Source organism: Diabrotica virgifera, chromosome 9 (genome assembly GCF_917563875.1).
Source record: "Diabrotica virgifera virgifera chromosome 9, PGI_DIABVI_V3a".
Taxonomy (NCBI): domain Eukaryota; kingdom Metazoa; phylum Arthropoda; class Insecta; order Coleoptera; family Chrysomelidae; genus Diabrotica; species Diabrotica virgifera.
In genome coordinates, this window is record NC_065451.1 from 86,944,525 (window position 1) to 86,954,645 (window position 10,121).

Sequence of the window (10,121 nt, forward strand, 5' to 3'; positions counted from 1 at the left end):
CCCTTTCGTGACCGGCTGACACGATCGTGAGCTCATGTTCATGTGGGTATTAATATCAAAATAAACATATTTTTACTAGGAAAGATGATATCAATATATTGTGTCTATCGTGTGTTATCAGCGTAACTGAAATTATTTATAGAATTCGCGCTTAGGTTGCAATAGAATACCCTACAAGATGGCTGTGTATTTTGACGACAAAACCGGTAAAAGTAAGTAAAAGATATCTTGTTTTTATAAGTGTTTATGTTATTGTAACGGGGTTGTGGTATAAAGTTTCAACTTCAAGATAATAAACAAGATTTAAGAAATTATTGGTTTGTTTGTAGAGATCTTGTCCCTTAATGTTTGAATAGCACGATAGTGAGTTGCCGTCACACATTCAATTTTCAATGCAGGAAATTAAAATACTAAATATTTATTGGTTTAACTTTTTATTAATTTTGCTATATTTTAATGATAAAAGTAGTTTTTATAATTATTACAGGTGTGCCTCTCACCCACGATTTGGCTCTAGAGGTGTTAAATGATGGTAACTAGTCCGAAATCGAAGATTTAAATGGCGAAAATGATGTTACTTTTAACGTTCAAATGTTTAAAATAACACCGATGACAAGGATATTGAAGAAACTGTATTAGATGAAGAACCTGTATTGAATGAAGAACCTGTTCCTTCAACGAGCTCTTCTTCAGCAAAGAGGCTATGGAAAGACGTGGCATTTCAGCACAAAATGTTTGTTCTATTTTAGTTAATATGTAATAGCATATTAAACAATTATAAAAATAATTTTTATTTGGCTCGTATGATGTTTTATGTTTAATAAAAATGAATTTTTTCATACACTTACGATCCTGCATTCATAGAACATAACCCCAGAGCGCACGAACGTGACATGCCATTTGTGACAGATTCAAACAATGAATTTTGTTTTCTGTATTTCTTACACCTTTTTTAGATACCGTATATCGTATTTATTCAAAGGGAAACTTCATTTTCACTCAAAAAAAAATCAGGCCTGAAAGGGATAGGCAGTTGCCTAGGGCGGCAAATTATGAGAGGGCGGCAAAAATACGGTACAAAAAATATTTGCATATAAAAATTAAAATCGAATAACATTTAAATACATCCAGGGCCAGCGATAACGGGCCTGCAAGGGATGCATTGCAGGTGGGCGCCCCTCTTTGGGGGCGCCAAAATGAGCTTTTTCCTGGTGTCAAAAATACTAAAATAGAGAAGTTAATTTTTAAATGAGATTTAAATTCCTGAATCCCTAATCTGTGTCTGTTATTCTTGCATATCATTACACACGTAAATTATACAAAAATATACAGCCATAGAATTCCTACCATGTAACTAAGTAATATAATTTATTGCAAAATTATTATAATTATATTATTATAATTTATATCAAAGCACAGCCGGCAAAGATATTATATTTTAAAACACCAAATATCTTCACACTATACTTACGCTTTGTTTATTTTATTCAAATTTATGCAAATTTTGTATCAGCAGTTCCCAGCGTAAATGTTCGATTTGCAGTAAAATAAACAAAGTTCTGAAACTATTTTCTTGCGGCGGCCCGTCTTAAGTAAGCCCATATAAGCAATATTTCAAATAAACAGTGGATATAAGATTAACAGTTCAAGTTCAAAGCTCTTTCAATTTAGTATTAGAAATAGGTATTCTATGTGAATAGAAATACATATAAATAGATTGTCAATTTACTATGCGGTAAAAAGAACATTATCAGTGTTGCATTTCATTCAATTACATAATATAAAATTATATTTGGTAAGTACTCAGTACTTTTATTACTGGGGGCGTAATTTTGAGAAATTATTATTTTTCTTTAATTAAATAAAAATGGAATCCAAAAAAAGTTATCTGGGGCGCAAAATAGAAAAAGAAACGTCGAAAAAGAAGAAATGGTAAAAAAACAATCTGGTTATCTTTTAACCAATTTCTGAGAAAAGTTAAAAGTGATGTTGTTTTACCCAATGATAATGATGAGTCCAACAAAACTGTAACCGAACCTAATTTACCGGGGACATCCACATCCACACAATTTGTTGATGGTCAAGCCACAAAATCAGGTGGCTTAACCACAGAAAGTAACACAGAGAACGTCCCATTATCCAAGGCATCCAAGGTAATGTTCAGTAGTTCAGTACAAAGCCTCATCACTCGTTATGTACTGCGATGGGGAGGGGTGGTGGTATAGGTTGGGCGTCAGACAGGTACCTCTCCATTACGGAGTGCGACCTGTGCTAGTTTTGCAGGCGGGCATTTGATACCCTAGCGCCGGTACTGAGTACATCCATCAATGGAATATAAGTGGGAATTCATTTCTAGAACACAAATTCCATTTTCTTAACACTATTCATTCAAAAAGGACAGAAGTTGTAAATTTAGGGATTATTGGGCCGTCGGCAGCACCCCACAGGCGGCGGGCGCACTGTTCTATAATTATTTTAAACTCAATCCTTTTGGGTTATTCGTGGTTGAAAATTTGCCATTTTCATTGAAAAATGTCGTCTTTTCGGACGGTTTTTTGCGAATACTTTAAAAATTATGCATCTAACGAAAAAAACCGATGAAAAATCAAAGATCCTTCATAAGTGTTCTAGTGATAACATAAAAAGAGATATGGTAGGTGAAAAGACATTTTTTTTGCATGCTCAAATCGGTATGTTCAGCTTATTAATAGAGAAATGATCGATTTTATGGGTATAATGTATCAATATCTTTTGTAAATACTGCCTGAAAGCAGTGGCGGCTCGTGATTTTTACAATAGGAGAGGCTATACCTAACTGTAAAATATCTAGACAAATTTGCACTAGCCAAAAAATGCGCCAAAAAATGTAATTTAAGGCCCCATTTTTTGACCATTTTTTATTTACATTTCATAATATCATCCTAATTCATAATTTCATGATATCATATCATTTTAAAAATAGTTAGTCTAATTGTAAAAGTTTAATACCAAAGTTTGTGTCGTTTATTTGTTAACAATTCCATCTATTTGTAAATAGATACCTCGCATATCAAAATAAATACAGATTTGAAGTTTTGCAGTCCATACATAATGAAGCATCAAATTTTTTAAGATACTCAACTGAATTTTTTTAATTCTAAACGCGGCCTACTGCGAATTCAAAAACACCATAAATTACCGATATTTTGCTTTGAGTTAGAGATATCGGAAAAAGTTATTTGAGCAAGTTGTTCCAAATATTATTATAACCTCACATACCAAATTTCATAACAAAATTCGCACTTTTAGATTTTTCATTATTTTTAGTCAGGACCCTAAAATTCGTTGTCCCGAGAAGCACGCAACCACGCAACGGAGCCGAGAAGCTTCTCTGCCTCCCTTGGTATATCTCCGAGCAGCATGTGATGGCACCGTAGATGTCACTATTAGGAGACCGGGTCTCCTTAAACGCCTGCTGCGCTGCACGGAGCATTAGCAACGGAGACTGCTGGGCTTCTCGGCTCCGTGCTCCGTTCATGCATCTCAGGATAACCCAGGGTCCTGCCTACAATAATAATATGTAATAAAACTGAGACGCGATCATGCGTTATAATGCTAATGCTCCGTACGTATGGATAATTAGTGATAATATGGAATTTACACGTTGTATAATAGTGAGAGTGCTTGTTTTTTTCGCGATTCATGATAAACAAGAGAGTGTAGAGTGTGTAAAAAATTTATGGGGAGGCTGAGCCTCCCTTGCCTCCTCTGACGAGCCGCCACTGCCTGAAAGGACCTTTAAAACGACCGCAATGTTAAATTTCGATTACATTCAAACTAAGCGAGATATGGTGCAATAAAAAAGGATGACTAATTTATTTTAAGATAAAATGCGAAGTATGTATATTTTAACCCCTCATCCACCAGATTTAAATGCATCGTTTTGCTTCTACAATACCTTTTACTAATAGTGTTAGTTCTATGTTCAACAAGTTGGACGGGTTCAAAATGTGTGGTTTTTGAAAAAAATAAAATCAAATTATAGAGAGCAATTTTAATTTTTTTTTAATCTTACTTTTTCTCCATGTAACTCGAAAATGATAATGAGATACAGTAATGAAAGAAAAATAAAATTGTTATCTAAAAGAAACCCTACATTTTTGTAAGGTATTTTTTTACGTATCTCTTATCACTTTTAGAGTAACTTTTAGTACTAGAATACCTCATAATTTAATACTCTACTCTCAAAAATGTCTAAAAATTTAAAGACCAATAAGTTATGAGATAAAATATCCCTTGATCTACCTAAGACGGATGCCTATGACCAGTACTAGAAATTCACAATTGATAAAATCGATTCATCTCTGGAAGAGAAATAAACGTAGCAGTTTTCGTTTTCCTTAATAGAATTTTTCTAAATTCTTTTAAACTCAAAATACCAAAAAACGAAAAATTTTTCAAATCGATTTTTCTAGAACACTGCGTATTCTTCTGAGTTAAAGCAAAATTACCTTTTAGTACAAAACTATCCCAGAATTCAATAATCCAGTGCCAGAGATGCTTAAAAGTTAGACAGAAAAGTTATTCGATAAAATATCCGTTTCCGTACCCAAAACGGACCCCTATTGACCGGTACTAAAAATTGACAATTGATAATTGACATTTGACAATTGACCTCTGGAAGATAAATAAGTGTACCAGTTTTCGTTTTTCCAAATAAAAGCGTTCTACAGCTATTTTAAAGAAACTAATTACAAGACTTCGATATGCTTCTTCTAGACGAAGCATATCGAAGTAGAGGTCGTCCGCCAACCAGATGGTCTGATGACATCCAACGGATCGACAGAAACTTGATGCAGACAGCACAGGATAGAAATGCATGGAGAAGACTGAGGGAGACCTATATCCAGCATTGGATAGATTCGGGTTGAATTATGACGATGATGAATTACAAGACGCCATCTTTAAAGAGCTCTAGCTTTCCACGGAAGCATTTTTGAACTAGATGAATTGAGTTAAATTTTCTTAAAATTATCTGAGGAATCTCCGGTTTTCGTTTGTTATGAGAGCTTTTAGACACCCTGTATAATATAATGGGTAGGTAAGTTCCCTACTATAACCAATAAATTGTAAAAAATGTTTATTTACTTTTATTGCGTTTACTTAGATAAAAATATGATCTAATCACTTAAAATAAATATGTTACAGTTTGCTATTAGATTTGAAAAGTGTGTAAAAATTACGAGACATTCAGGAAAATAATATCTAATAGGATACGATTGTTTTAATGATATACATACAAATTATTTTTTTGTATTATTCATCTTTGCGGTTATCCTGCCAAGTTGTAAACGGTTTTAGATTAGGGTTTTTTTTAAGCATACTCGACATGGTATGACTCAGAAAATTGTGGTGATATGAATATGTTTGTATAACACCCTGAAATAATTTTACAGATACACAATTTAATTTTTTTATACGAAATAACTATACAACCATCCTGCCTCTTTGAAAATATATTTATATTAACCTTCTTGAGATATGTGCGAAATGGCATGACTTAGAATTCGTGTAATTTTCCACGAATTTTCTTACAAATTTTTTAACTATATATGGTAAAAAAGGTGTAACTAAACATCCTGCCATTTTGAATAATGTCTACTGAAATTATTTATTTTATAACAAAATTTATTTTATGACTTAGAAAATCACGGAACCAGAGTGAAAATTTTATACAGAATTTTCCAAGAAACAAGTGCAGTTAAACATTAGGTGAGGTCATGCCAACATTTTTTTTGGTCATTTTGAAATAAATATGATTAATTTATTAAGTTGGCAGGACTTAGAAAATTATTAAAATTTCATTATTTTCATTACATGTTTGTATATCTGTATACTCCCTTGGTCCTTTTGCAACCGTCCTGCCCAAAAAATTTTCTTCATAAAATAGATAGTATCCTGTTATTCTATGGATATGGCAGGACTTAAAAATTCATCGCAACTCCCAACTTTTTTTTCATTTAAACTCTAATTTTCACAGGAAAATGTCACAGGAAACCCGTGGATTTTTCCACAAATTGTAAGTACCTTCTCTAACCTTCCAGTATTGCAAAGGGCAGGTCTTAGAAAATCGTGGTTGAACTTCTGTTAATATCTCCCGGTTTATTATGAATAGCGTTTTATAAATAATTATTTTATGTAGGTATATAATTGCTAATTATTAAATTATACACATATTTCTTTGTGAAGGGTATATAAACTGCTCGTCAAAGGTTAGGGATATAAACAATTATGCTCATTTCATAGTTGATTTTTTCGTGAACACAGGAGCGTCATTTGAAATTTTGATAGGGGGGCAAGCATTATATATACAATATATTATACAGGGTGTTTCATTGGGAAACGGAAATACTTTAATGGTGAATAGATGTCACCGAGCCGGTTCTAGATATACTACATTTTTTGCCCTACCGACTTTTATAACCGAGTTACAGGGTGTTTTATCGATTTTGCCCATTTCTTTCCTAAGCCATAACTTTAGAACCACCCTGTATATTTTCTTGATATTTGGTACACATATGTCTCATTCAAAACCCAAACGACCGGCATACTTACCATAAGAAAAATCCAGGTCCGGATTAACAAAAAATTATAAAGTAATTTTGACCTTAAAGCAACACCCTGTATATTCAAATTTTGAAAAACTGTTTGCACATTTGAAAAGAGCAGAAGAAACTAAGTTTAATGGTTTGCTTCAGTTTTTCGGCCAGACAATTTTATGACTTTAATTTTGAAATTATATTGAATTTTTTAAGAACTCTGACATTAAAAAGCAGGTATTATTAACTTTTAGCCATAAATTATTAAAGTTAATGAATAAATACTCATTTTAAAATAATAAATACTTATTTACCGCATTGGAATGTCCCAATTACTAATGACAAGGAAATCCAGGTCCGGATTAACAAAAAAATATAAAGTAATTGTGACCTTGAACTAACACCCTGTATATTGAAATTTTGAAAAATTGTTTGCGCATTTTAAAAGACCATAAAATACTGTGATCAAAGGTTCATTTTAATTTTTTGTGCCTTTGATTTAATTACATCCATTTTGAAATTATATTGAAATTTTAAAGAACTCTGAGATTAAAAACCGGGTATTATTAACTTTTAATAATTTAATGTTAATGAATCAATACTTATTTTAAAAATACATACTTAATACTTATTTAGTACGCTGGCTTCATGGATTCTCTGTATTTGTAGCTGTATGCACATCATTAAAAATTAGAATTGCGAAAATTGGGATATGTTAATGATTTAGTAAAGAATAAAAAAAAGAGCTATATCTAATAAAAAAAATTCGTTTAAACAATTCAAAAACTTAACATAAATTAAAAATATTTGAACTATAACATTTGCTCAAAATGTCCGCCATTTTGTTCGATGCGTTTCCTTGCTCGTTTTAAACGATTTCTAATCAATTTTCTAATTACATTTGGATTGTTCTTACTTTTTCTGGAAGCTTCGTGTCACCTTGACAGAATTAGTCAATATGATTTCAAAATTGCCGTTATTAAATTATCGGCGGAAAAATTTGACATGCACCTTTTAACGCAGTTTTTATGCTCTTTTAAAATACGCAAACAAATTTTCAAAATTTCAATATACAGGGTGTTGTTTCAAGGCCACAATTACTTTATTTTTTTTGTTAAGCCGGACCTGGATTTTTCTTGTGATTGGTAATTGGGTCGTTCCAATGTGGTAAATAAGTATTGATTATTTTTAAAATGAGTATTTATTCATTAACTTTAATAAATTATAACTAAAAGTTAATTATATCTGCTTTTTAATCTTAGGGCCGGTTGTTCGAACGCTAATCAACAATGATCATTATCAAATATTTAATTACTGTCACCAAAACTGTCAATGTCAACTTTGTTTGGGTTGCTGAAAACTAATTAGTTACAATTATGAGATTTATTATTAATTATGTTAATAATTATTGTTATATTAATTGATTATAGACTCCACAGACTTTTTAACAACCCAAACAAAGTTGACATTGACAGTAATTAATTATTTGATAATGATCATTGTTGATTAGCGTTCGAACAACCGGCCCTTAGAGTTCTTAAAAAAATTCAATATCATTTCAAAATTAAAGTCATAAAATTGTCTGGCCGAAAAACTGAAGCGAACCATTAAACTTAGTTTTTTGTGCTCTTTTCAAATGTGCAAACAGATTTTCAGAATTTCAATATACAGGGTGTTGTTTTAAGGTCACAATTACTTTATAATTTTTTGTTAATCCGGACCTGGATTTTTTTTATGGTTAGTATGCCGGTCGTTTGGGTTTTGGATGAGACATATGTGTACCAAATATAAAAAAAAATATACAGGGTGGTTCTAAAGTTATGGCTTAGGAAAGAAATGGGCAAAATCGATAAAACACCCTGTAACTCTGTTATAAAAGTCGGTAGGGAAAAAATATAGTATATCTAGAACCGGCTCGGTGACCTCTATTCACCGTTAAAGTATTTCCGTTTCCCAATGAAACACCCTGTATATGCAAACATAATACAAAATTGATTTATATTTTGTATATTTCAGTCATTTTCAGGGTCAGGGGGGGCAAATGCCCCCCTGACCCTATCAAATGACACCCCTGCGTGAACAGATTAATGAATTCCGCTATTTTTTGAAGTTATACTTCTTTACAATCGAGAGTGAAATTTTATAATACTGGGCACATGGACACACAGACAGTATTATGTAATTCGTTAATGGTTCGTTGCTAATCTTCTAAGTAATGTATGTATCAGCGCAAATAAGTCATTAAAAGAATATATTTAGGGTTCTTAGTAATAAATTTATTATTTATTATAATTTTTGTGTCTTTGGATTTGTCTTCCTCGATAGTAAGATAATAAAATATCAATTATGTATAACATTTTTATACTTCACTTGATGTATTTGTCACCGTGATGTGTAATTATATTCGAGATGTCACTTACAAGGGGCTTGATAGCTTGGTTTTGGCGCGATTGAAAGTAAAATTTCATAAATCTGCGCGCATGCGCACACAGACTGTATGGCGTTTAGTTGCTAATCTTCCAAGATAGGTATGTATGTATATTATGTATCAGCGTAAATAAGTCATTAAAAGAATATATTAGTGTTGTTAGTAAATGTATTATTTATTATAATTTTTGGATTTGTCTTTCTCTCTAGTAAGATAATAAAATATTATGTCGTAGGTATAACATTTTTATATGTCTATTTGTCACCGTGTTGTTAATTATATCCGAAACTTACCTGTTACTTAAAAGAAGCTCCGTGGCGTAGTTGGTAGAGCGGTGGGTCCGAGAACGGAAGCACACGGAAGGTCGCGGCTTCCAATCCTGGACGATTCATATTTTTTTTTTGTTAATTTTTGGTTGTTTTAATAAAAAAATTTTGAAAGTGGTAGATAAGAAAGTTAGTTTAATATTTAAATGAAACACAAATAACCTGTTAAGTATATTTACTTCGTTGAAATTATATAATAAAAGAATAACTTCTTACGTGCGTACAAAGTACACACACATTCTTTTTTATTTTTTGTTTTAATTAAATAAAATTAAATTGTTTTAATAAAATTTTTTTTGAAAGTGGTATGTAAGAAAGTTAGTTTAATAGTTAAATAAAATACAAATTACCTGTTAAGTATATTTATTTCGTTGAAGGTACTAGTACACTTTAGAAGACCAAAAATAATAATATTTTTCAAGAATCGTTTTTCAGATCCTTTAATAAATATGAACATAAAACTTTTACATATTAATATATAACTCTTAGAGAGTACATAAAATATATCTTTTTTCATTTATGCACGTACACTAATATTGTAGAGGGCGCAAAAGTCGAGGCCTCGAAAAATGATGGCGGACAGTTAATCTCAGGATTGGGATATTCGCTCCGAGCGTTAACAAAGTGTCAAAGCAAAATCGACCGACCTGCTTATGGTGGCGGTTTTTTGAAATTTTATCAGGACGCTTTGTGTATGTTTAAATGAGACATTTAAAAAAATGCCGTGTCACGCTAGTGATATTATGTATTAATACATATAAACAGAACATAAAAACGCACTTAATCTGA